Below are 26091 nucleotides of genomic sequence, written 5' to 3'. Positions count from 1 at the left end.
CACACGATGCTGAGAAACGAAACCCGCAGACTAGCGCCCTGGCAGCACGGACTGAGACGAGGGGCGAAGGAAAACTATTCGTAACGCGACAGTTCACAGTTTCGAAGATCGCGTTTCGTTACGTGGAACTCCCCCAGAAGAAAAAAGTACCTTTTGTGCGGTGGCCGGGAATCGAACCCGGATCAACTGCTTGGGAAGCAACCATGCTGACCGTTACACCACCACCGCGTTGTGCTGCGTCCCACCCACGCCCTGATGTGTCGGCTACCCTCCTGCCATCAGAGGCCGAAGGCGATGGTGCTGTAGGCGCTCAACGCCAGGGCGGGGGCGGGAACATCTGAACACAGTGTGTAGGTGCTGCTAGGGCGATGTAGCGTAACTAGAAGCAGAACTGACAGCCGTTGAAAAAACTGCCCTTTAATTTACAGCAGGGCGATAAAACAAATATCTAATGTGACGTACTTACTGATGATCCAGAGACGATTCAGCATATGTGTGCCAATCCAGAAGTAGAAAGCGCCAAAGTATCACAATATTAAGTTGGTTAGTTTGATCATCGCCTGGAGCATATCATTTGCTTCCCCTGAGGGCGAAATGCACAGCGTAGCCGTTGCTAGGGAACGGCCTTTCCTGTCGTTTTTTGTTTTCTCTGCGTCAATGTGAATAATGATAACTACAGTTCTGCTCGTTCCACTCAAGACAGATGGCGACGGAAAACAATGGTGTAAGGCACCATATTTAAGCTCTGGTTCCCGAAAGTGAGTGTGGGGTGCAACCTCACATCTGACAACTCGTTTTAAACACTCTAAAACCAACGTATTTCCTTCACACAAGAAAAAACACGCTAATTTCGCAGTCAGGCTCTGGAGATATACCTAGAAACGACGGTGGAAGAGATTTTGCGCCCACGCGTCAGATTGGCCGAGCGGTCTAAGGCGCCAGATTTAAGCTCTGGTTCCCTAAGGGGAGCGTGGGTTCGAACCCCACATCTGACAATGCATTTTAAATATTCCAAAACTACCAATTTCGTACATGCGGCAAAACAAGTAAATTACGTGGGAACAGGTTGCGCAGATACTACTAGAAACGGCAGTGACTATGGTGCTTGCCTTGCAAGTCTGATTGTCTGGCGGTCAGAAAGAATGGAAAGCTGTTAGGAGATATGGCTTTCAGCCACGAGGCCCGGATTCGATTCCCGGTAGCCGAACATACTTTTGTTTGCTGAGTCTTGGTTATTCTCACGGCATTTACGATATCTTTGTGTTGTGGTTTTTGGGGTCCAAGCATGAGGCGAGCAAACGTGAACGAAAGCAGATATGTGTGTAAATGAGTGTCAAGGCAGTAATAAAGGTGGATTTGACGGTGGATCGGGTATTGGACTGCAGACGTACCACATTGCGTAGCTCTATAGCTGAGTAAGTTAGAGCGTCGTGCTGAGAGCACAAAAGCCACGTATTCGGCCGCACCAAGTGCCATTTCATTTTTCGCCCCTAAAAGGCAATGCTTCCTCCAGCGAGACACTGCCAGGTAAATAACAAGCGATCTTCACAAGAAGTAAGGCGTCTACACGTTGCGCGATACTGTCGCCTACGGCCACACCGCGCGTAGTGCAGCGGTTCTCGTCTGTTCACCGGCGTTAGGAATCGTTGGCCGCGGTTAGTACATGGATGCGTGCTCGGCTGGGAACTCGACGTGCTCTTGGCTTCTTTCATTTTGCATTTTTCCTTCGGTTTCGTTGTTGCTTAGCAATAATGATGCGGTCCCGCACGCTGACGCCACTCTTGCCTGTCGGTACACTAAGGGGCGAATCTGTGGCCGCAATAAAATGAAAGGTTCTGTCGTGTGTTTGTCGTTTTTTGGTCTCTCCCAGTCGTTTCTAGCGCCTGCCCTCTACATATATGCCCATTTCCAAGCGTCAGCTTTCGCGTCAGCCGAGCAAAGTCGAGACAAGTCGACACATGGAGACACACGATGCTGAGAAACGAAACCCGCAGACTAGCGCCCTGGCAGCACGGACTGAGACGAGGGGCGAAGGAAAACTATTCGTAACGCGACAGTTCACAGTTTCGAAGATCGCGTTTCGTTACGTGGAACTCCCCCAGAAGAAAAAAGTACCTTTTGTGCGGTGGCCGGGAATCGAACCCGGATCAACTGCTTGGGAAGCAACCATGCTGACCGTTACACCACCACCGCGTTGTGCTGCGTCCCACCCACGCCCTGATGTGTCGGCTACCCTCCTGCCATCAGAGGCCGAAGGCGATGGTGCTGTAGGCGCTCAACGCCAGGGCGGGGGCGGGAACATCTGAACACAGTGTGTAGGTGCTGCTAGGGCGATGTAGCGTAACTAGAAGCAGAACTGACAGCCGTTGAAAAAACTGCCCTTTAATTTACAGCAGGGCGATAAAACAAATATCTAATGTGACGTACTTACTGATGATCCAGAGACGATTCAGCATATGTGTGCCAATCCAGAAGTAGAAAGCGCCAAAGTATCACAATATTAAGTTGGTTAGTTTGATCATCGCCTGGAGCATATCATTAGCTTCCCCTGAGGGCGAAATGCACAGCGTAGCCGTTGCTAGGGAACGGCCTTTCCTGTCGTTTTTTGTTTTCTCTGCGTCAATGTGAATAATGATAACTACAGTTCTGCTCGTTCCACTCAAGACAGATGGCGACGGAAAACAATGGTGTAAGGCACCATATTTAAGCTCTGGTTCCCGAAAGTGAGTGTGGGGTGCAACCTCACATCTGACAACTCGTTTTAAACACTCTAAAACCAACGTATTTCCTTCACACAAGAAAAAACACGCTAATTTCGCAGTCAGGCTCTGGAGATATACCTAGAAACGACGGTGGAAGAGATTTTGCGCCCACGCGTCAGATTGGCCGAGCGGTCTAAGGCGCCAGATTTAAGCTCTGGTTCCCTAAGGGGAGCGTGGGTTCGAACCCCACATCTGACAATGCATTTTAAATATTCCAAAACTACCAATTTCGTACATGCGGCAAAACAAGTAAATTACGTGGGAACAGGTTGCGCAGATACTACTAGAAACGGCAGTGACTATGGTGCTTGCCTTGCAAGTCTGATTGTCTGGCGGTCAGAAAGAATGGAAAGCTGTTAGGAGATATGGCTTTCAGCCACGAGGCCCGGATTCGATTCCCGGTAGCCGAACATACTTTTGTTTGCTGAGTCTTGGTTATTCTCACGGCATTTACGATATCTTTGTGTTGTGGTTTTTGGGGTCCAAGCATGAGGCGAGCAAACGTGAACGAAAGCAGATATGTGTGTAAATGAGTGTCAAGGCAGTAATAAAGGTGGATTTGACGGTGGATCGGGTATTGGACTGCAGACGTACCACATTGCGTAGCTCTATAGCTGAGTAAGTTAGAGCGTCGTGCTGAGAGCACAAAAGCCACGTATTCGGCCGCACCAAGTGCCATTTCATTTTTCGCCCCTAAAAGACAATGCTTCCTCCAGCGAGACACTGCCAGGTAAATAACAAGCGATCTTCACAAGAAGTAAGGCGTCTACACGTTGCGCGATACTGTCGCCTACGGCCACACCGCGCGTAGTGCAGCGGTTCTCGTCTGTTCACCGGCGTTAGGAATCGTTGGCCGCGGTTAGTACATGGATGCGTGCTCGGCTGGGAACTCGACGTGCTCTTGGCTTCTTTCATTTTGCATTTTTCCTTCGGTTTCGTTGTTGCTTAGCAATAATGATGCGGTCCCGCACGCTGACGCCACTCTTGCCTGTCGGTACACTAAGGGGCGAATCTGTGGCCGCAATAAAATGAAAGGTTCTGTCGTGTGTTTGTCGTTTTTTGGTCTCTCCCAGTCGTTTCTAGCGCCTGCCCTCTACATATATGCCCATTTCCAAGCGTCAGCTTTCGCGTCAGCCGAGCAAAGTCGAGACAAGTCGACACATGGAGACACACGATGCTGAGAAACGAAACCCGCAGACTAGCGCCCTGGCAGCACGGACTGAGACGAGGGGCGAAGGAAAACTATTCGTAACGCGACAGTTCACAGTTTCGAAGATCGCGTTTCGTTACGTGGAACTCCCCCAGAAGAAAAAAGTACCTTTTGTGCGGTGGCCGGGAATCGAACCCGGATCAACTGCTTGGGAAGCAACCATGCTGACCGTTACACCACCACCGCGTTGTGCTGCGTCCCACCCACGCCCTGATGTGTCGGCTACCCTCCTGCCATCAGAGGCCGAAGGCGATGGTGCTGTAGGCGCTCAACGCCAGGGCGGGGGCGGGAACATCTGAACACAGTGTGTAGGTGCTGCTAGGGCGATGTAGCGTAACTAGAAGCAGAACTGACAGCCGTTGAAAAAACTGCCCTTTAATTTACAGCAGGGCGATAAAACAAATATCTAATGTGACGTACTTACTGATGATCCAGAGACGATTCAGCATATGTGTGCCAATCCAGAAGTAGAAAGCGCCAAAGTATCACAATATTAAGTTGGTTAGTTTGATCATCGCCTGGAGCATATCATTAGCTTCCCCTGAGGGCGAAATGCACAGCGTAGCCGTTGCTAGGGAACGGCCTTTCCTGTCGTTTTTTGTTTTCTCTGCGTCAATGTGAATAATGATAACTACAGTTCTGCTCGTTCCACTCAAGACAGATGGCGACGGAAAACAATGGTGTAAGGCACCATATTTAAGCTCTGGTTCCCGAAAGTGAGTGTGGGGTGCAACCTCACATCTGACAACTCGTTTTAAACACTCTAAAACCAACGTATTTCCTTCACACAAGAAAAAACACGCTAATTTCGCAGTCAGGCTCTGGAGATATACCTAGAAACGACGGTGGAAGAGATTTTGCGCCCACGCGTCAGATTGGCCGAGCGGTCTAAGGCGCCAGATTTAAGCTCTGGTTCCCTAAGGGGAGCGTGGGTTCGAACCCCACATCTGACAATGCATTTTAAATATTCCAAAACTACCAATTTCGTACATGCGGCAAAACAAGTAAATTACGTGGGAACAGGTTGCGCAGATACTACTAGAAACGGCAGTGACTATGGTGCTTGCCTTGCAAGTCTGATTGTCTGGCGGTCAGAAAGAATGGAAAGCTGTTAGGAGATATGGCTTTCAGCCACGAGGCCCGGATTCGATTCCCGGTAGCCGAACATACTTTTGTTTGCTGAGTCTTGGTTATTCTCACGGCATTTACGATATCTTTGTGTTGTGGTTTTTAGGGTCCAAGCATGAGGCGAGCAAACGTGAACGAAAGCAGATATGTGTGTAAATGAGTGTCAAGGCAGTAATAAAGGTGGATTTGACGGTGGATCGGGTATTGGACTGCAGACGTACCACATTGCGTAGCTCTATAGCTGAGTAAGTTAGAGCGTCGTGCTGAGAGCACAAAAGCCACGTATTCGGCCGCACCAAGTGCCATTTCATTTTTCGCCCCTAAAAGACAATGCTTCCTCCAGCGAGACACTGCCAGGTAAATAACAAGCGATCTTCACAAGAAGTAAGGCGTCTACACGTTGCGCGATACTGTCGCCTACGGCCACACCGCGCGTAGTGCAGCGGTTCTCGTCTGTTCACCGGCGTTAGGAATCGTTGGCCGCGGTTAGTACATGGATGCGTGCTCGGCTGGGAACTCGACGTGCTCTTGGCTTCTTTCATTTTGCATTTTTCCTTCGGTTTCGTTGTTGCTTAGCAATAATGATGCGGTCCCGCACGCTGACGCCACTCTTGCCTGTCGGTACACTAAGGGGCGAATCTGTGGCCGCAATAAAATGAAAGGTTCTGTCGTGTGTTTGTCGTTTTTTGGTCTCTCCCAGTCGTTTCTAGCGCCTGCCCTCTACATATATGCCCATTTCCAAGCGTCAGCTTTCGCGTCAGCCGAGCAAAGTCGAGACAAGTCGACACATGGAGACACACGATGCTGAGAAACGAAACCCGCAGACTAGCGCCCTGGCAGCACGGACTGAGACGAGGGGCGAAGGAAAACTATTCGTAACGCGACAGTTCACAGTTTCGAAGATCGCGTTTCGTTACGTGGAACTCCCCCAGAAGAAAAAAGTACCTTTTGTGCGGTGGCCGGGAATCGAACCCGGATCAACTGCTTGGGAAGCAACCATGCTGACCGTTACACCACCACCGCGTTGTGCTGCGTCCCACCCACGCCCTGATGTGTCGGCTACCCTCCTGCCATCAGAGGCCGAAGGCGATGGTGCTGTAGGCGCTCAACGCCAGGGCGGGGGCGGGAACATCTGAACACAGTGTGTAGGTGCTGCTAGGGCGATGTAGCGTAACTAGAAGCAGAACTGACAGCCGTTGAAAAAACTGCCCTTTAATTTACAGCAGGGCGATAAAACAAATATCTAATGTGACGTACTTACTGATGATCCAGAGACGATTCAGCATATGTGTGCCAATCCAGAAGTAGAAAGCGCCAAAGTATCACAATATTAAGTTGGTTAGTTTGATCATCGCCTGGAGCATATCATTAGCTTCCCCTGAGGGCGAAATGCACAGCGTAGCCGTTGCTAGGGAACGGCCTTTCCTGTCGTTTTTTGTTTTCTCTGCGTCAATGTGAATAATGATAACTACAGTTCTGCTCGTTCCACTCAAGACAGATGGCGACGGAAAACAATGGTGTAAGGCACCATATTTAAGCTCTGGTTCCCGAAAGTGAGTGTGGGGTGCAACCTCACATCTGACAACTCGTTTTAAACACTCTAAAACCAACGTATTTCCTTCACACAAGAAAAAACACGCTAATTTCGCAGTCAGGCTCTGGAGATATACCTAGAAACGACGGTGGAAGAGATTTTGCGCCCACGCGTCAGATTGGCCGAGCGGTCTAAGGCGCCAGATTTAAGCTCTGGTTCCCTAAGGGGAGCGTGGGTTCGAACCCCACATCTGACAATGCATTTTAAATATTCCAAAACTACCAATTTCGTACATGCGGCAAAACAAGTAAATTACGTGGGAACAGGTTGCACAGATACTACTAGAAACGGCAGTGACTATGGTGCTTGCCTTGCAAGTCTGATTGTCTGGCGGTCAGAAAGAATGGAAAGCTGTTAGGAGATATGGCTTTCAGCCACGAGGCCCGGATTCGATTCCCGGTAGCCGAACATACTTTTGTTTGCTGAGTCTTGGTTATTCTCACGGCATTTACGATATCTTTGTGTTGTGGTTTTTGGGGTCCAAGCATGAGGCGAGCAAACGTGAACGAAAGCAGATATGTGTGTAAATGAGTGTCAAGGCAGTAATAAAGGTGGATTTGACGGTGGATCGGGTATTGGACTGCAGACGTACCACATTGCGTAGCTCTATAGCTGAGTAAGTTAGAGCGTCGTGCTGAGAGCACAAAAGCCACGTATTCGGCCGCACCAAGTGCCATTTCATTTTTCGCCCCTAAAAGACAATGCTTCCTCCAGCGAGACACTGCCAGGTAAATAACAAGCGATCTTCACAAGAAGTAAGGCGTCTACACGTTGCGCGATACTGTCGCCTACGGCCACACCGCGCGTAGTGCAGCGGTTCTCGTCTGTTCACCGGCGTTAGGAATCGTTGGCCGCGGTTAGTACATGGATGCGTGCTCGGCTGGGAACTCGACGTGCTCTTGGCTTCTTTCATTTTGCATTTTTCCTTCGGTTTCGTTGTTGCTTAGCAATAATGATGCGGTCCCGCACGCTGACGCCACTCTTGCCTGTCGGTACACTAAGGGGCGAATCTGTGGCCGCAATAAAATGAAAGGTTCTGTCGTGTGTTTGTCGTTTTTTGGTCTCTCCCAGTCGTTTCTAGCGCCTGCCCTCTACATATATGCCCATTTCCAAGCGTCAGCTTTCGCGTCAGCCGAGCAAAGTCGAGACAAGTCGACACATGGAGACACACGATGCTGAGAAACGAAACCCGCAGACTAGCGCCCTGGCAGCACGGACTGAGACGAGGGGCGAAGGAAAACTATTCGTAACGCGACAGTTCACAGTTTCGAAGATCGCGTTTCGTTACGTGGAACTCCCCCAGAAGAAAAAAGTACCTTTTGTGCGGTGGCCGGGAATCGAACCCGGATCAACTGCTTGGGAAGCAACCATGCTGACCGTTACACCACCACCGCGTTGTGCTGCGTCCCACCCACGCCCTGATGTGTCGGCTACCCTCCTGCCATCAGAGGCCGAAGGCGATGGTGCTGTAGGCGCTCAACGCCAGGGCGGGGGCGGGAACATCTGAACACAGTGTGTAGGTGCTGCTAGGGCGATGTAGCGTAACTAGAAGCAGAACTGACAGCCGTTGAAAAAACTGCCCTTTAATTTACAGCAGGGCGATAAAACAAATATCTAATGTGACGTACTTACTGATGATCCAGAGACGATTCAGCATATGTGTGCCAATCCAGAAGTAGAAAGCGCCAAAGTATCACAATATTAAGTTGGTTAGTTTGATCATCGCCTGGAGCATATCATTAGCTTCCCCTGAGGGCGAAATGCACAGCGTAGCCGTTGCTAGGGAACGGCCTTTCCTGTCGTTTTTTGTTTTCTCTGCGTCAATGTGAATAATGATAACTACAGTTCTGCTCGTTCCACTCAAGACAGATGGCGACGGAAAACAATGGTGTAAGGCACCATATTTAAGCTCTGGTTCCCGAAAGTGAGTGTGGGGTGCAACCTCACATCTGACAACTCGTTTTAAACACTCTAAAACCAACGTATTTCCTTCACACAAGAAAAAACACGCTAATTTCGCAGTCAGGCTCTGGAGATATACCTAGAAACGACGGTGGAAGAGATTTTGCGCCCACGCGTCAGATTGGCCGAGCGGTCTAAGGCGCCAGATTTAAGCTCTGGTTCCCTAAGGGGAGCGTGGGTTCGAACCCCACATCTGACAATGCATTTTAAATATTCCAAAACTACCAATTTCGTACATGCGGCAAAACAAGTAAATTACGTGGGAACAGGTTGCACAGATACTACTAGAAACGGCAGTGACTATGGTGCTTGCCTTGCAAGTCTGATTGTCTGGCGGTCAGAAAGAATGGAAAGCTGTTAGGAGATATGGCTTTCAGCCACGAGGCCCGGATTCGATTCCCGGTAGCCGAACATACTTTTGTTTGCTGAGTCTTGGTTATTCTCACGGCATTTACGATATCTTTGTGTTGTGGTTTTTGGGGTCCAAGCATGAGGCGAGCAAACGTGAACGAAAGCAGATATGTGTGTAAATGAGTGTCAAGGCAGTAATAAAGGTGGATTTGACGGTGGATCGGGTATTGGACTGCAGACGTACCACATTGCGTAGCTCTATAGCTGAGTAAGTTAGAGCGTCGTGCTGAGAGCACAAAAGCCACGTATTCGGCCGCACCAAGTGCCATTTCATTTTTCGCCCCTAAAAGACAATGCTTCCTCCAGCGAGACACTGCCAGGTAAATAACAAGCGATCTTCACAAGAAGTAAGGCGTCTACACGTTGCGCGATACTGTCGCCTACGGCCACACCGCGCGTAGTGCAGCGGTTCTCGTCTGTTCACCGGCGTTAGGAATCGTTGGCCGCGGTTAGTACATGGATGCGTGCTCGGCTGGGAACTCGACGTGCTCTTGGCTTCTTTCATTTTGCATTTTTCCTTCGGTTTCGTTGTTGCTTAGCAATAATGATGCGGTCCCGCACGCTGACGCCACTCTTGCCTGTCGGTACACTAAGGGGCGAATCTGTGGCCGCAATAAAATGAAAGGTTCTGTCGTGTGTTTGTCGTTTTTTGGTCTCTCCCAGTCGTTTCTAGCGCCTGCCCTCTACATATATGCCCATTTCCAAGCGTCAGCCGAGCAAAGTCGAGACAAGTCGACACATGGAGACACACGATGCTGAGAAACGAAACCCGCAGACTAGCGCCCTGGCAGCACGGACTGAGACGAGGGGCGAAGGAAAACTATTCGTAACGCGACAGTTCACAGTTTCGAAGATCGCGTTTCGTTACGTGGAACTCCCCCAGAAGAAAAAAGTACCTTTTGTGCGGTGGCCGGGAATCGAACCCGGATCAACTGCTTGGGAAGCAACCATGCTGACCGTTACACCACCACCGCGTTGTGCTGCGTCCCACCCACGCCCTGATGTGTCGGCTACCCTCCTGCCATCAGAGGCCGAAGGCGATGGTGCTGTAGGCGCTCAACGCCAGGGCGGGGGCGGGAACATCTGAACACAGTGTGTAGGTGCTGCTAGGGCGATGTAGCGTAACTAGAAGCAGAACTGACAGCCGTTGAAAAAACTGCCCTTTAATTTACAGCAGGGCGATAAAACAAATATCTAATGTGACGTACTTACTGATGATCCAGAGACGATTCAGCATATGTGTGCCAATCCAGAAGTAGAAAGCGCCAAAGTATCACAATATTAAGTTGGTTAGTTTGATCATCGCCTGGAGCATATCATTAGCTTCCCCTGAGGGCGAAATGCACAGCGTAGCCGTTGCTAGGGAACGGCCTTTCCTGTCGTTTTTTGTTTTCTCTGCGTCAATGTGAATAATGATAACTACAGTTCTGCTCGTTCCACTCAAGACAGATGGCGACGGAAAACAATGGTGTAAGGCACCATATTTAAGCTCTGGTTCCCGAAAGTGAGTGTGGGGTGCAACCTCACATCTGACAACTCGTTTTAAACACTCTAAAACCAACGTATTTCCTTCACACAAGAAAAAACACGCTAATTTCGCAGTCAGGCTCTGGAGATATACCTAGAAACGACGGTGGAAGAGATTTTGCGCCCACGCGTCAGATTGGCCGAGCGGTCTAAGGCGCCAGATTTAAGCTCTGGTTCCCTAAGGGGAGCGTGGGTTCGAACCCCACATCTGACAATGCATTTTAAATATTCCAAAACTACCAATTTCGTACATGCGGCAAAACAAGTAAATTACGTGGGAACAGGTTGCACAGATACTACTAGAAACGGCAGTGACTATGGTGCTTGCCTTGCAAGTCTGATTGTCTGGCGGTCAGAAAGAATGGAAAGCTGTTAGGAGATATGGCTTTCAGCCACGAGGCCCGGATTCGATTCCCGGTAGCCGAACATACTTTTGTTTGCTGAGTCTTGGTTATTCTCACGGCATTTACGATATCTTTGTGTTGTGGTTTTTGGGGTCCAAGCATGAGGCGAGCAAACGTGAACGAAAGCAGATATGTGTGTAAATGAGTGTCAAGGCAGTAATAAAGGTGGATTTGACGGTGGATCGGGTATTGGACTGCAGACGTACCACATTGCGTAGCTCTATAGCTGAGTAAGTTAGAGCGTCGTGCTGAGAGCACAAAAGCCACGTATTCGGCCGCACCAAGTGCCATTTCATTTTTCGCCCCTAAAACACAATGCTTCCTCCAGCGAGACACTGCCAGGTAAATAACAAGCGATCTTCACAAGAAGTAAGGCGTCTACACGTTGCGCGATACTGTCGCCTACGGCCACACCGCGCGTAGTGCAGCGGTTCTCGTCTGTTCACCGGCGTTAGGAATCGTTGGCCGCGGTTAGTACATGGATGCGTGCTCGGCTGGGAACTCGACGTGCTCTTGGCTTCTTTCATTTTGCATTTTTCCTTCGGTTTCGTTGTTGCTTAGCAATAATGATGCGGTCCCGCACGCTGACGCCACTCTTGCCTGTCGGTACACTAAGGGGCGAATCTGTGGCCGCAATAAAATGAAAGGTTCTGTCGTGTGTTTGTCGTTTTTTGGTCTCTCCCAGTCGTTTCTAGCGCCTGCCCTCTACATATATGCCCATTTCCAAGCGTCAGCTTTCGCGTCAGCCGAGCAAAGTCGAGACAAGTCGACACATGGAGACACACGATGCTGAGAAACGAAACCCGCAGACTAGCGCCCTGGCAGCACGGACTGAGACGAGGGGCGAAGGAAAACTATTCGTAACGCGACAGTTCACAGTTTCGAAGATCGCGTTTCGTTACGTGGAACTCCCCCAGAAGAAAAAAGTACCTTTTGTGCGGTGGCCGGGAATCGAACCCGGATCAACTGCTTGGGAAGCAACCATGCTGACCGTTACACCACCACCGCGTTGTGCTGGGTTCCAACCGACGCCCTGATGTGTCGGCTACCCTCCTGCCATCAGAGGCCGAAGGCGATGGTGCTGTAGGCGCTCAACGCCAGGGCGGGGGCGGGAACATCTGAACACAGTGTGTAGGTGCTGCTAGGGCGATGTAGCGTAACTAGAAGCAGAACTGACAGCCGTTGAAAAAACTGCCCTTTAATTTACAGCAGGGCGATAAAACAAATATCTAATGTGACGTACTTACTGATGATCCAGAGACGATTCAGCATATGTGTGCCAATCCAGAAGTAGAAAGCGCCAAAGTATCACAATATTAAGTTGGTTAGTTTGATCATCGCCTGGAGCATATCATTAGCTTCCCCTGAGGGCGAAATGCACAGCGTAGCCGTTGCTAGGGAACGGCCTTTCCTGTCGTTTTTTGTTTTCTCTGCGTCAATGTGAATAATGATAACTACAGTTCTGCTCGTTCCACTCAAGACAGATGGCGACGGAAAACAATGGTGTAAGGCACCATATTTAAGCTCTGGTTCCCGAAAGTGAGTGTGGGGTGCAACCTCACATCTGACAACTCGTTTTAAACACTCTAAAACCAACGTATTTCCTTCACACAAGAAAAAACACGCTAATTTCGCAGTCAGGCTCTGGAGATATACCTAGAAACGACGGTGGAAGAGATTTTGCGCCCACGCGTCAGATTGGCCGAGCGGTCTAAGGCGCCAGATTTAAGCTCTGGTTCCCTAAGGGGAGCGTGGGTTCGAACCCCACATCTGACAATGCATTTTAAATATTCCAAAACTACCAATTTCGTACATGCGGCAAAACAAGTAAATTACGTGGGAACAGGTTGCACAGATACTACTAGAAACGGCAGTGACTATGGTGCTTGCCTTGCAAGTCTGATTGTCTGGCGGTCAGAAAGAATGGAAAGCTGTTAGGAGATATGGCTTTCAGCCACGAGGCCCGGATTCGATTCCCGGTAGCCGAACATACTTTTGTTTGCTGAGTCTTGGTTATTCTCACGGCATTTACGATATCTTTGTGTTGTGGTTTTTGGGGTCCAAGCATGAGGCGAGCAAACGTGAACGAAAGCAGATATGTGTGTAAATGAGTGTCAAGGCAGTAATAAAGGTGGATTTGACGGTGGATCGGGTATTGGACTGCAGACGTACCACATTGCGTAGCTCTATAGCTGAGTAAGTTAGAGCGTCGTGCTGAGAGCGCAAAAGCCACGTATTCGGCCGCACCAAGTGCCATTTCATTTTTCGCCCCTAAAAGACAATGCTTCCTCCAGCGAGACACTGCCAGGTAAATAACAAGCGATCTTCACAAGAAGTAAGGCGTCTACACGTTGCGCGATACTGTCGCCTACGGCCACACCGCGCGTAGTGCAGCGGTTCTCGTCTGTTCACCGGCGTTAGGAATCGTTGGCCGCGGTTAGTACATGGATGCGTGCTCGGCTGGGAACTCGACGTGCTCTTGGCTTCTTTCATTTTGCATTTTTCCTTCGGTTTCGTTGTTGCTTAGCAATAATGATGCGGTCCCGCACGCTGACGCCACTCTTGCCTGTCGGTACACTAAGGGGCGAATCTGTGGCCGCAATAAAATGAAAGGTTCTGTCGTGTGTTTGTCGTTTTTTGGTCTCTCCCAGTCGTTTCTAGCGCCTGCCCTCTACATATATGCCCATTTCCAAGCGTCAGCTTTCGCGTCAGCCGAGCAAAGTCGAGACAAGTCGACACATGGAGACACACGATGCTGAGAAACGAAACCCGCAGACTAGCGCCCTGGCAGCACGGACTGAGACGAGGGGCGAAGGAAAACTATTCGTAACGCGACAGTTCACAGTTTCGAAGATCGCGTTTCGTTACGTGGAACTCCCCCAGAAGAAAAAAGTACCTTTTGTGCGGTGGCCGGGAATCGAACCCGGATCAACTGCTTGGGAAGCAACCATGCTGACCGTTACACCACCACCGCGTTGTGCTGCGTCCCACCCACGCCCTGATGTGTCGGCTACCCTCCTGCCATCAGAGGCCGAAGGCGATGGTGCTGTAGGCGCTCAACGCCAGGGCGGGGGCGGGAACATCTGAACACAGTGTGTAGGTGCTGCTAGGGCGATGTAGCGTAACTAGAAGCAGAACTGACAGCCGTTGAAAAAACTGCCCTTTAATTTACAGCAGGGCGATAAAACAAATATCTAATGTGACGTACTTACTGATGATCCAGAGACGATTCAGCATATGTGTGCCAATCCAGAAGTAGAAAGCGCCAAAGTATCACAATATTAAGTTGGTTAGTTTGATCATCGCCTGGAGCATATCATTAGCTTCCCCTGAGGGCGAAATGCACAGCGTAGCCGTTGCTAGGGAACGGCCTTTCCTGTCGTTTTTTGTTTTCTCTGCGTCAATGTGAATAATGATAACTACAGTTCTGCTCGTTCCACTCAAGACAGATGGCGACGGAAAACAATGGTGTAAGGCACCATATTTAAGCTCTGGTTCCCGAAAGTGAGTGTGGGGTGCAACCTCACATCTGACAACTCGTTTTAAACACTCTAAAACCAACGTATTTCCTTCACACAAGAAAAAACACGCTAATTTCGCAGTCAGGCTCTGGAGATATACCTAGAAACGACGGTGGAAGAGATTTTGCGCCCACGCGTCAGATTGGCCGAGCGGTCTAAGGCGCCAGATTTAAGCTCTGGTTCCCTAAGGGGAGCGTGGGTTCGAACCCCACATCTGACAATGCATTTTAAATATTCCAAAACTACCAATTTCGTACATGCGGCAAAACAAGTAAATTACGTGGGAACAGGTTGCACAGATACTACTAGAAACGGCAGTGACTATGGTGCTTGCCTTGCAAGTCTGATTGTCTGGCGGTCAGAAAGAATGGAAAGCTGTTAGGAGATATGGCTTTCAGCCACGAGGCCCGGATTCGATTCCCGGTAGCCGAACATACTTTTGTTTGCTGAGTCTTGGTTATTCTCACGGCATTTACGATATCTTTGTGTTGTGGTTTTTGGGGTCCAAGCATGAGGCGAGCAAACGTGAACGAAAGCAGATATGTGTGTAAATGAGTGTCAAGGCAGTAATAAAGGTGGATTTGACGGTGGATCGGGTATTGGACTGCAGACGTACCACATTGCGTAGCTCTATAGCTGAGTAAGTTAGAGCGTCGTGCTGAGAGCACAAAAGCCACGTATTCGGCCGCACCAAGTGCCATTTCATTTTTCGCCCCTAAAAGACAATGCTTCCTCCAGCGAGACACTGCCAGGTAAATAACAAGCGATCTTCACAAGAAGTAAGGCGTCTACACGTTGCGCGATACTGTCGCCTACGGCCACACCGCGCGTAGTGCAGCGGTTCTCGTCTGTTCACCGGCGTTAGGAATCGTTGGCCGCGGTTAGTACATGGATGCGTGCTCGGCTGGGAACTCGACGTGCTCTTGGCTTCTTTCATTTTGCATTTTTCCTTCGGTTTCGTTGTTGCTTAGCAATAATGATGCGGTCCCGCACGCTGACGCCACTCTTGCCTGTCGGTACACTAAGGGGCGAATCTGTGGCCGCAATAAAATGAAAGGTTCTGTCGTGTGTTTGTCGTTTTTTGGTCTCTCCCAGTCGTTTCTAGCGCCTGCCCTCTACATATATGCCCATTTCCAAGCGTCAGCTTTCGCGTCAGCCGAGCAAAGTCGAGACAAGTCGACACATGGAGACACACGATGCTGAGAAACGAAACCCGCAGACTAGCGCCCTGGCAGCACGGACTGAGACGAGGGGGCGAAGGAAAACTATTCGTAACGCGACAGTTCACAGTTTCGAAGATCGCGTTTCGTTACGTGGAACTCCCCCAGAAGAAAAAAGTACCTTTTGTGCGGTGGCCGGGAATCGAACCCGGATCAACTGCTTGGGAAGCAACCATGCTGACCGTTACACCACCACCGCATTGTGCTGCGTCCCACCCACGCCCTGATGTGTCGGCTACCCTCCTGCCATCAGAGGCCGAAGGCGATGGTGCTGTAGGCGCTCAACGCCAGGGCGGGGGCGGGAACATCTGAACACAGTGTGTAGGTGCTGCTAGGGCGATGTAGCGTAACTAGAAGCAGAACTGACAGCCGTTGAAAAAACTGCCCTTTAATTTACAGCAGGGCGATAAAACAAATATCTAATGTGACGTACTTACTGATGATCCAGAGACGATTCAGCATATGTGTGCCAATCCAGAAGTAGAAAGCGCCAAAGTATCACAATATTAAGTTGGTTAGTTTGATCATCGCCTGGAGCATATCATTAGCTTCCCCTGAGGGCGAAATGCACAGCGTAGCCGTTGCTAGGGAACGGCCTTTCCTGTCGTTTTTTGTTTTCTCTGCGTCAATGTGAATAATGATAACTACAGTTCTGCTCGTTCCACTCAAGACAGATGGCGACGGAAAACAATGGTGTAAGGCACCATATTTAAGCTCTGGTTCCCGAAAGTGAGTGTGGGGTGCAACCTCACATCTGACAACTCGTTTTAAACACTCTAAAACCAACGTATTTCCTTCACACAAGAAAAAACACGCTAATTTCGCAGTCAGGCTCTGGAGATATACCTAGAAACGACGGTGGAAGAGATTTTGCGCCCACGCGTCAGATTGGCCGAGCGGTCTAAGGCGCCAGATTTAAGCTCTGGTTCCCTAAGGGGAGCGTGGGTTCGAACGCCACATCTGACAATGCATTTTAAATATTCCAAAACTACCAATTTCGTACATGCGGCAAAACAAGTAAATTACGTGGGAACAGGTTGCACAGATACTACTAGAAACGGCAGTGACTATGGTGCTTGCCTTGCAAGTCTGATTGTCTGGCGGTCAGAAAGAATGGAAAGCTGTTAGGAGATATGGCTTTCAGCCACGAGGCCCGGATTCGATTCCCGGTAGCCGAACATACTTTTGTTTGCTGAGTCTTGGTTATTCTCACGGCATTTACGATATCTTTGTGTTGTGGTTTTTGGGGTCCAAGCATGAGGCGAGCAAACGTGAACGAAAGCAGATATGTGTGTAAATGAGTGTCAAGGCAGTAATAAAGGTGGATTTGACGGTGGATCGGGTATTGGACTGCAGACGTACCACATTGCGTAGCTCTATAGCTGAGTAAGTTAGAGCGTCGTGCTGAGAGCACAAAAGCCACGTATTCGGCCGCACCAAGTGCCATTTCATTTTTCGCCCCTAAAAGACAATGCTTCCTCCAGCGAGACACTGCCAGGTAAATAACAAGCGATCTTCACAAGAAGTAAGGCGTCTACACGTTGCGCGATACTGTCGCCTACGGCCACACCGCGCGTAGTGCAGCGGTTCTCGTCTGTTCACCGGCGTTAGGAATCGTTGGCCGCGGTTAGTACATGGATGCGTGCTCGGCTGGGAACTCGACGTGCTCTTGGCTTCTTTCATTTTGCATTTTTCCTTCGGTTTCGTTGTTGCTTAGCAATAATGATGCGGTCCCGCACGCTGACGCCACTCTTGCCTGTCGGTACACTAAGGGGCGAATCTGTGGCCGCAATAAAATGAAAGGTTCTGTCGTGTGTTTGTCGTTTTTTGGTCTCTCCCAGTCGTTTCTAGCGCCTGCCCTCTACATATATGCCCATTTCCAAGCGTCAGCCGAGCAAAGTCGAGACAAGTCGACACATGGAGACACACGATGCTGAGAAACGAAACCCGCAGACTAGCGCCCTGGCAGCACGGACTGAGACGAGGGGCGAAGGAAAACTATTCGTAACGCGACAGTTCACAGTTTCGAAGATCGCGTTTCGTTACGTGGAACTCCCCCAGAAGAAAAAAGTACCTTTTGTGCGGTGGCCGGGAATCGAACCCGGATCAACTGCTTGGGAAGCAACCATGCTGACCGTTACACCACCACCGCGTTGTGCTGCGTCCCACCCACGCCCTGATGTGTCGGCTACCCTCCTGCCATCAGAGGCCGAAGGCGATGGTGCTGTAGGCGCTCAACGCCAGGGCGGGGGCGGGAACATCTGAACACAGTGTGTAGGTGCTGCTAGGGCGATGTAGCGTAACTAGAAGCAGAACTGACAGCCGTTGAAAAAACTGCCCTTTAATTTACAGCAGGGCGATAAAACAAATATCTAATGTGACGTACTTACTGATGATCCAGAGACGATTCAGCATATGTGTGCCAATCCAGAAGTAGAAAGCGCCAAAGTATCACAATATTAAGTTGGTTAGTTTGATCATCGCCTGGAGCATATCATTAGCTTCCCCTGAGGGCGAAATGCACAGCGTAGCCGTTGCTAGGGAACGGCCTTTCCTGTCGTTTTTTGTTTTCTCTGCGTCAATGTGAATAATGATAACTACAGTTCTGCTCGTTCCACTCAAGACAGATGGCGACGGAAAACAATGGTGTAAGGCACCATATTTAAGCTCTGGTTCCCGAAAGTGAGTGTGGGGTGCAACCTCACATCTGACAACTCGTTTTAAACACTCTAAAACCAACGTATTTCCTTCACACAAGAAAAAACACGCTAATTTCGCAGTCAGGCTCTGGAGATATACCTAGAAACGACGGTGGAAGAGATTTTGCGCCCACGCGTCAGATTGGCCGAGCGGTCTAAGGCGCCAGATTTAAGCTCTGGTTCCCTAAGGGGAGCGTGGGTTCGAACCCCACATCTGACAATGCATTTTAAATATTCCAAAACTACCAATTTCGTACATGCGGCAAAACAAGTAAATTACGTGGGAACAGGTTGCACAGATACTACTAGAAACGGCAGTGACTATGGTGCTTGCCTTGCAAGTCTGATTGTCTGGCGGTCAGAAAGAATGGAAAGCTGTTAGGAGATATGGCTTTCAGCCACGAGGCCCGGATTCGATTCCCGGTAGCCGAACATACTTTTGTTTGCTGAGTCTTGGTTATTCTCACGGCATTTACGATATCTTTGTGTTGTGGTTTTTGGGGTCCAAGCATGAGGCGAGCAAACGTGAACGAAAGCAGATATGTGTGTAAATGAGTGTCAAGGCAGTAATAAAGGTGGATTTGACGGTGGATCGGGTATTGGACTGCAGACGTACCACATTGCGTAGCTCTATAGCTGAGTAAGTTAGAGCGTCGTGCTGAGAGCACAAAAGCCACGTATTCGGCCGCACCAAGTGCCATTTCATTTTTCGCCCCTAAAAGACAATGCTTCCTCCAGCGAGACACTGCCAGGTAAATAACAAGCGATCTTCACAAGAAGTAAGGCGTCTACACGTTGCGCGATACTGTCGCCTACGGCCACACCGCGCGTAGTGCAGCGGTTCTCGTCTGTTCACCGGCGTTAGGAATCGTTGGCCGCGGTTAGTACATGGATGCGTGCTCGGCTGGGAACTCGACGTGCTCTTGGCTTCTTTCATTTTGCATTTTTCCTTCGGTTTCGTTGTTGCTTAGCAATAATGATGCGGTCCCGCACGCTGACGCCACTCTTGCCTGTCGGTACACTAAGGGGCGAATCTGTGGCCGCAATAAAATGAAAGGTTCTGTCGTGTGTTTGTCGTTTTTTGGTCTCTCCCAGTCGTTTCTAGCGCCTGCCCTCTACATATATGCCCATTTCCAAGCGTCAGCTTTCGCGTCAGCCGAGCAAAGTCGAGACAAGTCGACACATGGAGACACACGATGCTGAGAAACGAAACCCGCAGACTAGCGCCCTGGCAGCACGGACTGAGACGAGGGGCGAAGGAAAACTATTCGTAACGCGACAGTTCACAGTTTCGAAGATCGCGTTTCGTTACGTGGAACTCCCCCAGAAGAAAAAAGTACCTTTTGTGCGGTGGCCGGGAATCGAACCCGGATCAACTGCTTGGGAAGCAACCATGCTGACCGTTACACCACCACCGCGTTGTGCTGCGTCCCACCCACGCCCTGATGTGTCGGCTACCCTCCTGCCATCAGAGGCCGAAGGCGATGGTGCTGTAGGCGCTCAACGCCAGGGCGGGGGCGGGAACATCTGAACACAGTGTGTAGGTGCTGCTAGGGCGATGTAGCGTAACTAGAAGCAGAACTGACAGCCGTTGAAAAAACTGCCCTTTAATTTACAGCAGGGCGATAAAACAAATATCTAATGTGACGTACTTACTGATGATCCAGAGACGATTCAGCATATGTGTGCCAATCCAGAAGTAGAAAGCGCCAAAGTATCACAATATTAAGTTGGTTAGTTTGATCATCGCCTGGAGCATATCATTAGCTTCCCCTGAGGGCGAAATGCACAGCGTAGCCGTTGCTAGGGAACGGCCTTTCCTGTCGTTTTTTGTTTTCTCTGCGTCAATGTGAATAATGATAACTACAGTTCTGCTCGTTCCACTCAAGACAGATGGCGACGGAAAACAATGGTGTAAGGCACCATATTTAAGCTCTGGTTCCCGAAAGTGAGTGTGGGGTGCAACCTCACATCTGACAACTCGTTTTAAACACTCTAAAACCAACGTATTTCCTTCACACAAGAAAAAACACGCTAATTTCGCAGTCAGGCTCTGGAGATATACCTAGAAACGACGGTGGAAGAGATTTTGCGCCCACGCGTCAGATTGGCCGAGCGGTCTAAGGCGCCAGATTTAAGCTCTGGTTCCCTAAGGGGAGCGTGGGTTCGAACCCCACATCTGACAATGCATTTTAAATATTCCAAAACTACCAATTTCGTACATGCGGCAAAACAAGTAAATTACGTGGGAACAGGTTGCACAGATACTACTAGAAACGGCAGTGACTATGGTGCTTGCCTTGCAAGTCTGATTGTCTGGCGGTCAGAAAGAATGGAAAGCTGTTAGGAGATATGGCTTTCAGCCACGAGGCCCGGATTCGATTCCCGGTAGCCGAACATACTTTTGTTTGCTGAGTCTTGGTTATTCTCACGGCATTTACGATATCTTTGTGTTGTGGTTTTTGGGGTCCAAGCATGAGGCGAGCAAACGTGAACGAAAGCAGATATGTGTGTAAATGAGTGTCAAGGCAGTAATAAAGGTGGATTTGACGGTGGATCGGGTATTGGACTGCAGACGTACCACATTGCGTAGCTCTATAGCTGAGTAAGTTAGAGCGTCGTGCTGAGAGCACAAAAGCCACGTATTCGGCCGCACCAAGTGCCATTTCATTTTTCGCCCCTAAAAGACAATGCTTCCTCCAGCGAGACACTACCAGGTAAATAACAAGCGATCTTCACAAGAAGTAAGGCGTCTACACGTTGCGCGATACTGTCGCCTACGGCCACACCGCGCGTAGTGCAGCGGTTCTCGTCTGTTCACCGGCGTTAGGAATCGTTGGCCGCGGTTAGTACATGGATGCGTGCTCGGCTGGGAACTCGACGTGCTCTTGGCTTCTTTCATTTTGCATTTTTCCTTCGGTTTCGTTGTTGCTTAGCAATAATGATGCGGTCCCGCACGCTGACGCCACTCTTGCCTGTCGGTACACTAAGGGGCGAATCTGTGGCCGCAATAAAATGAAAGGTTCTGTCGTGTGTTTGTCGTTTTTTGGTCTCTCCCAGTCGTTTCTAGCGCCTGCCCTCTACATATATGCCCATTTCCAAGCGTCAGCCGAGCAAAGTCGAGACAAGTCGACACATGGAGACACACGATGCTGAGAAACGAAACCCGCAGACTAGCGCCCTGGCAGCACGGACTGAGACGAGGGGCGAAGGAAAACTATTCGTAACGCGACAGTTCACAGTTTCGAAGATCGCGTTTCGTTACGTGGAACTCCCCCAGAAGAAAAAAGTACCTTTTGTGCGGTGGCCGGGAATCGAACCCGGATCAACTGCTTGGGAAGCAACCATGCTGACCGTTACACCACCACCGCGTTGTGCTGCGTCCCACCCACGCCCTGATGTGTCGGCTACCCTCCTGCCATCAGAAGCCGAAGGCGATGGTGCTGTAGGCGCTCAACGCCAGGGCGGGGGCGGGAACATCTGAACACAGTGTGTAGGTGCTGCTAGGGCGATGTAGCGTAACTAGAAGCAGAACTGACAGCCGTTGAAAAAACTGCCCTTTAATTTACAGCAGGGCGATAAAACAAATATCTAATGTGACGTACTTACTGATGATCCAGAGACGATTCAGCATATGTGTGCCAATCCAGAAGTAGAAAGCGCCAAAGTATCACAATATTAAGTTGGTTAGTTTGATCATCGCCTGGAGCATATCATTAGCTTCCCCTGAGGGCGAAATGCACAGCGTAGCCGTTGCTAGGGAACGGCCTTTCCTGTCGTTTTTTGTTTTCTCTGCGTCAATGTGAATAATGATAACTACAGTTCTGCTCGTTCCACTCAAGACAGATGGCGACGGAAAACAATGGTGTAAGGCACCATATTTAAGCTCTGGTTCCCGAAAGTGAGTGTGGGGTGCAACCTCACATCTGACAACTCGTTTTAAACACTCTAAAACCAACGTATTTCCTTCACACAAGAAAAAACACGCTAATTTCGCAGTCAGGCTCTGGAGATATACCTAGAAACGACGGTGGAAGAGATTTTGCGCCCACGCGTCAGATTGGCCGAGCGGTCTAAGGCGCCAGATTTAAGCTCTGGTTCCCTAAGGGGAGCGTGGGTTCGAACCCCGCATCTGACAATGCATTTTAAATATTCCAAAACTACCAATTTCGTACATGCGGCAAAACAAGTAAATTACGTGGGAACAGGTTGCACAGATACTACTAGAAACGGCAGTGACTATGGTGCTTGCCTTGCAAGTCTGATTGTCTGGCGGTCAGAAAGAATGGAAAGCTGTTAGGAGATATGGCTTTCAGCCACGAGGCCCGGATTCGATTCCCGGTAGCCGAACATACTTTTGTTTGCTGAGTCTTGGTTATTCTCACGGCATTTACGATATCTTTGTGTTGTGGTTTTTGGGGTCCAAGCATGAGGCGAGCAAACGTGAACGAAAGCAGATATGTGTGTAAATGAGTGTCAAGGCAGTAATAAAGGTGGATTTGACGGTGGATCGGGTATTGGACTGCAGACGTACCACATTGCGTAGCTCTATAGCTGAGTAAGTTAGAGCGTCGTGCTGAGAGCACAAAAGCCACGTATTCGGCCGCACCAAGTGCCATTTCATTTTTCGCCCCTAAAAGACAATGCTTCCTCCAGCGAGACACTGCCAGGTAAATAACAAGCGATCTTCACAAGAAGTAAGGCGTCTACACGTTGCGCGATACTGTCGCCTACGGCCACACCGCGCGTAGTGCAGCGGTTCTCGTCTGTTCACCGGCGTTAGGAATCGTTGGCCGCGGTTAGTACATGGATGCGTGCTCGGCTGGGAACTCGACGTGCTCTTGGCTTCTTTCATTTTGCATTTTTCCTTCGGTTTCGTTGTTGCTTAGCAATAATGATGCGGTCCCGCACGCTGACGCCACTCTTGCCTGTCGGTACACTAAGGGGCGAATCTGTGGCCGCAATAAAATGAAAGGTTCTGTCGTGTGTTTGTCGTTTTTTGGTCTCTCCCAGTCGTTTCTAGCGCCTGCCCTCTACATATATGCCCATTTCCAAGCGTCAGCTTTCGCGTCAGCCGAGCAAAGTCGAGACAAGTCGACACATGGAGACACACGATGCTGAGAAACGAAACCCGCAGACTAGCGCCCTGGCAGCACGGACTGAGACGAGGGGCGAAGGAAAACTATTCGTAACGCGACAGTTCACAGTTTCGAAGATCGCGTTTCGTTACGTGGAACTCCCCCAGAAGAAAAAAGTACCTTTTGTGCGGTGGCCGGGAATCGAACCCGGATCAACTGCTTGGGAAGCAACCATGCTGACCGTTACACCACCACCGCGTTGTGCTGCGTCCCACCCACGCCCTGATGTGTCGGCTACCCTCCTGCCATCAGAGGCCGAAGGCGATGGTGCTGTAGGCGCTCAACGCCAGGGCGGGGGCGGGAACATCTGAACACAGTGTGTAGGTGCTGCTAGGGCGATGTAGCGTAACTAGAAGCAGAACTGACAGCCGTTGAAAAAACTGCCCTTTAATTTACAGCAGGGCGATAAAACAAATATCTAATGTGACGTACTTACTGATGATCCAGAGACGATTCAGCATATGTGTGCCAATCCAGAAGTAGAAAGCGCCAAAGTATCACAATATTAAGTTGGTTAGTTTGATCATCGCCTGGAGCATATCATTAGCTTCCCCTGAGGGCGAAATGCACAGCGTAGCCGTTGCTAGGGAACGGCCTTTCCTGTCGTTTTTTGTTTTCTCTGCGTCAATGTGAATAATGATAACTACAGTTCTGCTCGTTCCACTCAAGACAGATGGCGACGGAAAACAATGGTGTAAGGCACCATATTTAAGCTCTGGTTCCCGAAAGTGAGTGTGGGGTGCAACCTCACATCTGACAACTCGTTTTAAACACTCTAAAACCAACGTATTTCCTTCACACAAGAAAAAACACGCTAATTTCGCAGTCAGGCTCTGGAGATATACCTAGAAACGACGGTGGAAGAGATTTTGCGCCCACGCGTCAGATTGGCCGAGCGGTCTAAGGCGCCAGATTTAAGCTCTGGTTCCCTAAGGGGAGTTTGGGTTCGAACCCCGCATCTAACAATGCATTTTAAATATTCCAAAACTACCAATTTCGTACATGCGGCAAAACAAGTAAATTACGTGGGAACAGGTTGCACAGATACTACTAGAAACGGCAGTGACTATGGTGCTTGCCTTGCAAGTCTGATTGTCTGGCGGTCAGAAAGAATGGAAAGCTGTTAGGAGATATGGCTTTCAGCCACGAGGCCCGGATTCGATTCCCGGTAGCCGAACATACTTTTGTTTGCTGAGTCTTGGTTATTCTCACGGCATTTACGATATCTTTGTGTTGTGGTTTTTGGGGTCCAAGCATGAGGCGAGCAAACGTGAACGAAAGCAGATATGTGTGTAAATGAGTGTCAAGGCAGTAATAAAGGTGGATTTGACGGTGGATCGGGTATTGGACTGCAGACGTACCACATTGCGTAGCTCTATAGCTGAGTAAGTTAGAGCGTCGTGCTGAGAGCACAAAAGCCACGTATTCGGCCGCACCAAGTGCCATTTCATTTTTCGCCCCTAAAAGACAATGCTTCCTCCAGCGAGACACTGCCAGGTAAATAACAAGCGATCTTCACAAGAAGTAAGGCGTCTACACGTTGCGCGATACTGTCGCCTACGGCCACACCGCGCGTAGTGCAGCGGTTCTCGTCTGTTCACCGGCGTTAGGAATCGTTGGCCGCGGTTAGTACATGGATGCGTGCTCGGCTGGGAACTCGACGTGCTCTTGGCTTCTTTCATTTTGCATTTTTCCTTCGGTTTCGTTGTTGCTTAGCAATAATGATGCGGTCCCGCACGCTGACGCCACTCTTGCCTGTCGGTACACTAAGGGGCGAATCTGTGGCCGCAATAAAATGAAAGGTTCTGTCGTGTGTTTGTCGTTTTTTGGTCTCTCCCAGTCGTTTCTAGCGCCTGCCCTCTACATATATGCCCATTTCCAAGCGTCAGCTTTCGCGTCAGCCGAGCAAAGTCGAGACAAGTCGACACATGGAGACACACGATGCTGAGAAACGGAACCCGCAGACTAGCGCCCTGGCACCACGGACTGAGACGAGGGGCGAAGGAAAACTATTCGTAACGCGACAGTTCACAGTTTCGAAGATCGCGTTTCGTTACGTGGAACTCCCCCAGAAGAAAAAAGTACCTTTTGTGCGGTGGCCGGGAATCGAACCCGGATCAACTGCTTGGGAAGCAACCATGCTGACCGTTACACCACCACCGCGTTGTGCTGCGTCCCACCCACGCCCTGATGTGTCGGCTACCCTCCTGCCATCAGAGGCCGAAGGCGATGGTGCTGTAGGCGCTCAACGCCAGGGCGGGGGCGGGAACATCTGAACACAGTGTGTAGGTGCTGCTAGGGCGATGTAGCGTAACTAGAAGCAGAACTGACAGCCGTTGAAAAAACTGCCCTTTAATTTACAGCAGGGCGATAAAACAAATATCTAATGTGACGTACTTACTGATGATCCAGAGACGATTCAGCATATGTGTGCCAATCCAGAAGTAGAAAGCGCCAAAGTATCACAATATTAAGTTGGTTAGTTTGATCATCGCCTGGAGCATATCATTAGCTT

The 26091-nt window shown here is 49.8% G+C and overlaps 26 non-coding genes across 26 annotated transcripts; 12 read left to right on the top strand and 14 right to left on the bottom strand.

The window, feature by feature from the left end:
• Window positions 1–156: 156 nt before the first annotated feature.
• Window positions 157–228, bottom strand: Trnag-ccc. The gene has a single exon. It is a non-coding gene; the product is annotated as a tRNA-Gly (tRNA).
• A 683-nt stretch (window positions 229–911) lies between these two features.
• On the top strand, window positions 912–995 carry Trnal-uaa. The gene has a single exon. It is a non-coding gene; the product is annotated as a tRNA-Leu (tRNA).
• Window positions 996–2121: 1126 nt separating this feature from the next.
• Trnag-ccc lies at window positions 2122–2193 on the bottom strand. The gene has a single exon. It is a non-coding gene; the product is annotated as a tRNA-Gly (tRNA).
• Window positions 2194–2876: 683 nt separating this feature from the next.
• On the top strand, window positions 2877–2960 carry Trnal-uaa. The gene has a single exon. It is a non-coding gene; the product is annotated as a tRNA-Leu (tRNA).
• Window positions 2961–4086: 1126 nt separating this feature from the next.
• Trnag-ccc lies at window positions 4087–4158 on the bottom strand. The gene has a single exon. It is a non-coding gene; the product is annotated as a tRNA-Gly (tRNA).
• A 683-nt stretch (window positions 4159–4841) lies between these two features.
• Window positions 4842–4925, top strand: Trnal-uaa. Its single transcript has one exon. It is a non-coding gene; the product is annotated as a tRNA-Leu (tRNA).
• A 1126-nt stretch (window positions 4926–6051) lies between these two features.
• Window positions 6052–6123, bottom strand: Trnag-ccc. Its single transcript has one exon. It is a non-coding gene; the product is annotated as a tRNA-Gly (tRNA).
• A 683-nt stretch (window positions 6124–6806) lies between these two features.
• Window positions 6807–6890, top strand: Trnal-uaa. The gene has a single exon. It is a non-coding gene; the product is annotated as a tRNA-Leu (tRNA).
• A 1126-nt stretch (window positions 6891–8016) lies between these two features.
• Trnag-ccc lies at window positions 8017–8088 on the bottom strand. Its single transcript has one exon. It is a non-coding gene; the product is annotated as a tRNA-Gly (tRNA).
• Window positions 8089–8771: 683 nt separating this feature from the next.
• On the top strand, window positions 8772–8855 carry Trnal-uaa. Its single transcript has one exon. It is a non-coding gene; the product is annotated as a tRNA-Leu (tRNA).
• Window positions 8856–9969: 1114 nt separating this feature from the next.
• Window positions 9970–10041, bottom strand: Trnag-ccc. The gene has a single exon. It is a non-coding gene; the product is annotated as a tRNA-Gly (tRNA).
• A 683-nt stretch (window positions 10042–10724) lies between these two features.
• On the top strand, window positions 10725–10808 carry Trnal-uaa. Its single transcript has one exon. It is a non-coding gene; the product is annotated as a tRNA-Leu (tRNA).
• A 1126-nt stretch (window positions 10809–11934) lies between these two features.
• Trnag-ccc lies at window positions 11935–12006 on the bottom strand. The gene has a single exon. It is a non-coding gene; the product is annotated as a tRNA-Gly (tRNA).
• A 684-nt stretch (window positions 12007–12690) lies between these two features.
• On the top strand, window positions 12691–12774 carry Trnal-uaa. Its single transcript has one exon. It is a non-coding gene; the product is annotated as a tRNA-Leu (tRNA).
• Window positions 12775–13900: 1126 nt separating this feature from the next.
• On the bottom strand, window positions 13901–13972 carry Trnag-ccc. Its single transcript has one exon. It is a non-coding gene; the product is annotated as a tRNA-Gly (tRNA).
• A 683-nt stretch (window positions 13973–14655) lies between these two features.
• Trnal-uaa lies at window positions 14656–14739 on the top strand. The gene has a single exon. It is a non-coding gene; the product is annotated as a tRNA-Leu (tRNA).
• Window positions 14740–15866: 1127 nt separating this feature from the next.
• On the bottom strand, window positions 15867–15938 carry Trnag-ccc. The gene has a single exon. It is a non-coding gene; the product is annotated as a tRNA-Gly (tRNA).
• A 683-nt stretch (window positions 15939–16621) lies between these two features.
• Trnal-uaa lies at window positions 16622–16705 on the top strand. Its single transcript has one exon. It is a non-coding gene; the product is annotated as a tRNA-Leu (tRNA).
• Window positions 16706–17819: 1114 nt separating this feature from the next.
• Window positions 17820–17891, bottom strand: Trnag-ccc. The gene has a single exon. It is a non-coding gene; the product is annotated as a tRNA-Gly (tRNA).
• Window positions 17892–18574: 683 nt separating this feature from the next.
• On the top strand, window positions 18575–18658 carry Trnal-uaa. The gene has a single exon. It is a non-coding gene; the product is annotated as a tRNA-Leu (tRNA).
• A 1126-nt stretch (window positions 18659–19784) lies between these two features.
• On the bottom strand, window positions 19785–19856 carry Trnag-ccc. Its single transcript has one exon. It is a non-coding gene; the product is annotated as a tRNA-Gly (tRNA).
• A 683-nt stretch (window positions 19857–20539) lies between these two features.
• Trnal-uaa lies at window positions 20540–20623 on the top strand. Its single transcript has one exon. It is a non-coding gene; the product is annotated as a tRNA-Leu (tRNA).
• Window positions 20624–21737: 1114 nt separating this feature from the next.
• On the bottom strand, window positions 21738–21809 carry Trnag-ccc. Its single transcript has one exon. It is a non-coding gene; the product is annotated as a tRNA-Gly (tRNA).
• Window positions 21810–22492: 683 nt separating this feature from the next.
• Window positions 22493–22576, top strand: Trnal-uaa. The gene has a single exon. It is a non-coding gene; the product is annotated as a tRNA-Leu (tRNA).
• Window positions 22577–23702: 1126 nt separating this feature from the next.
• Trnag-ccc lies at window positions 23703–23774 on the bottom strand. The gene has a single exon. It is a non-coding gene; the product is annotated as a tRNA-Gly (tRNA).
• A 1893-nt stretch (window positions 23775–25667) lies between these two features.
• Window positions 25668–25739, bottom strand: Trnag-ccc. The gene has a single exon. It is a non-coding gene; the product is annotated as a tRNA-Gly (tRNA).
• Window positions 25740–26091: the final 352 nt, after the last annotated feature.

This window comes from Schistocerca americana, unplaced genomic scaffold (assembly GCF_021461395.2).
Source record: "Schistocerca americana isolate TAMUIC-IGC-003095 unplaced genomic scaffold, iqSchAmer2.1 HiC_scaffold_182, whole genome shotgun sequence".
NCBI classification, from domain to species: domain Eukaryota; kingdom Metazoa; phylum Arthropoda; class Insecta; order Orthoptera; family Acrididae; genus Schistocerca; species Schistocerca americana.
This window is presented reverse-complemented; position numbering and strand designations above follow the sequence as displayed.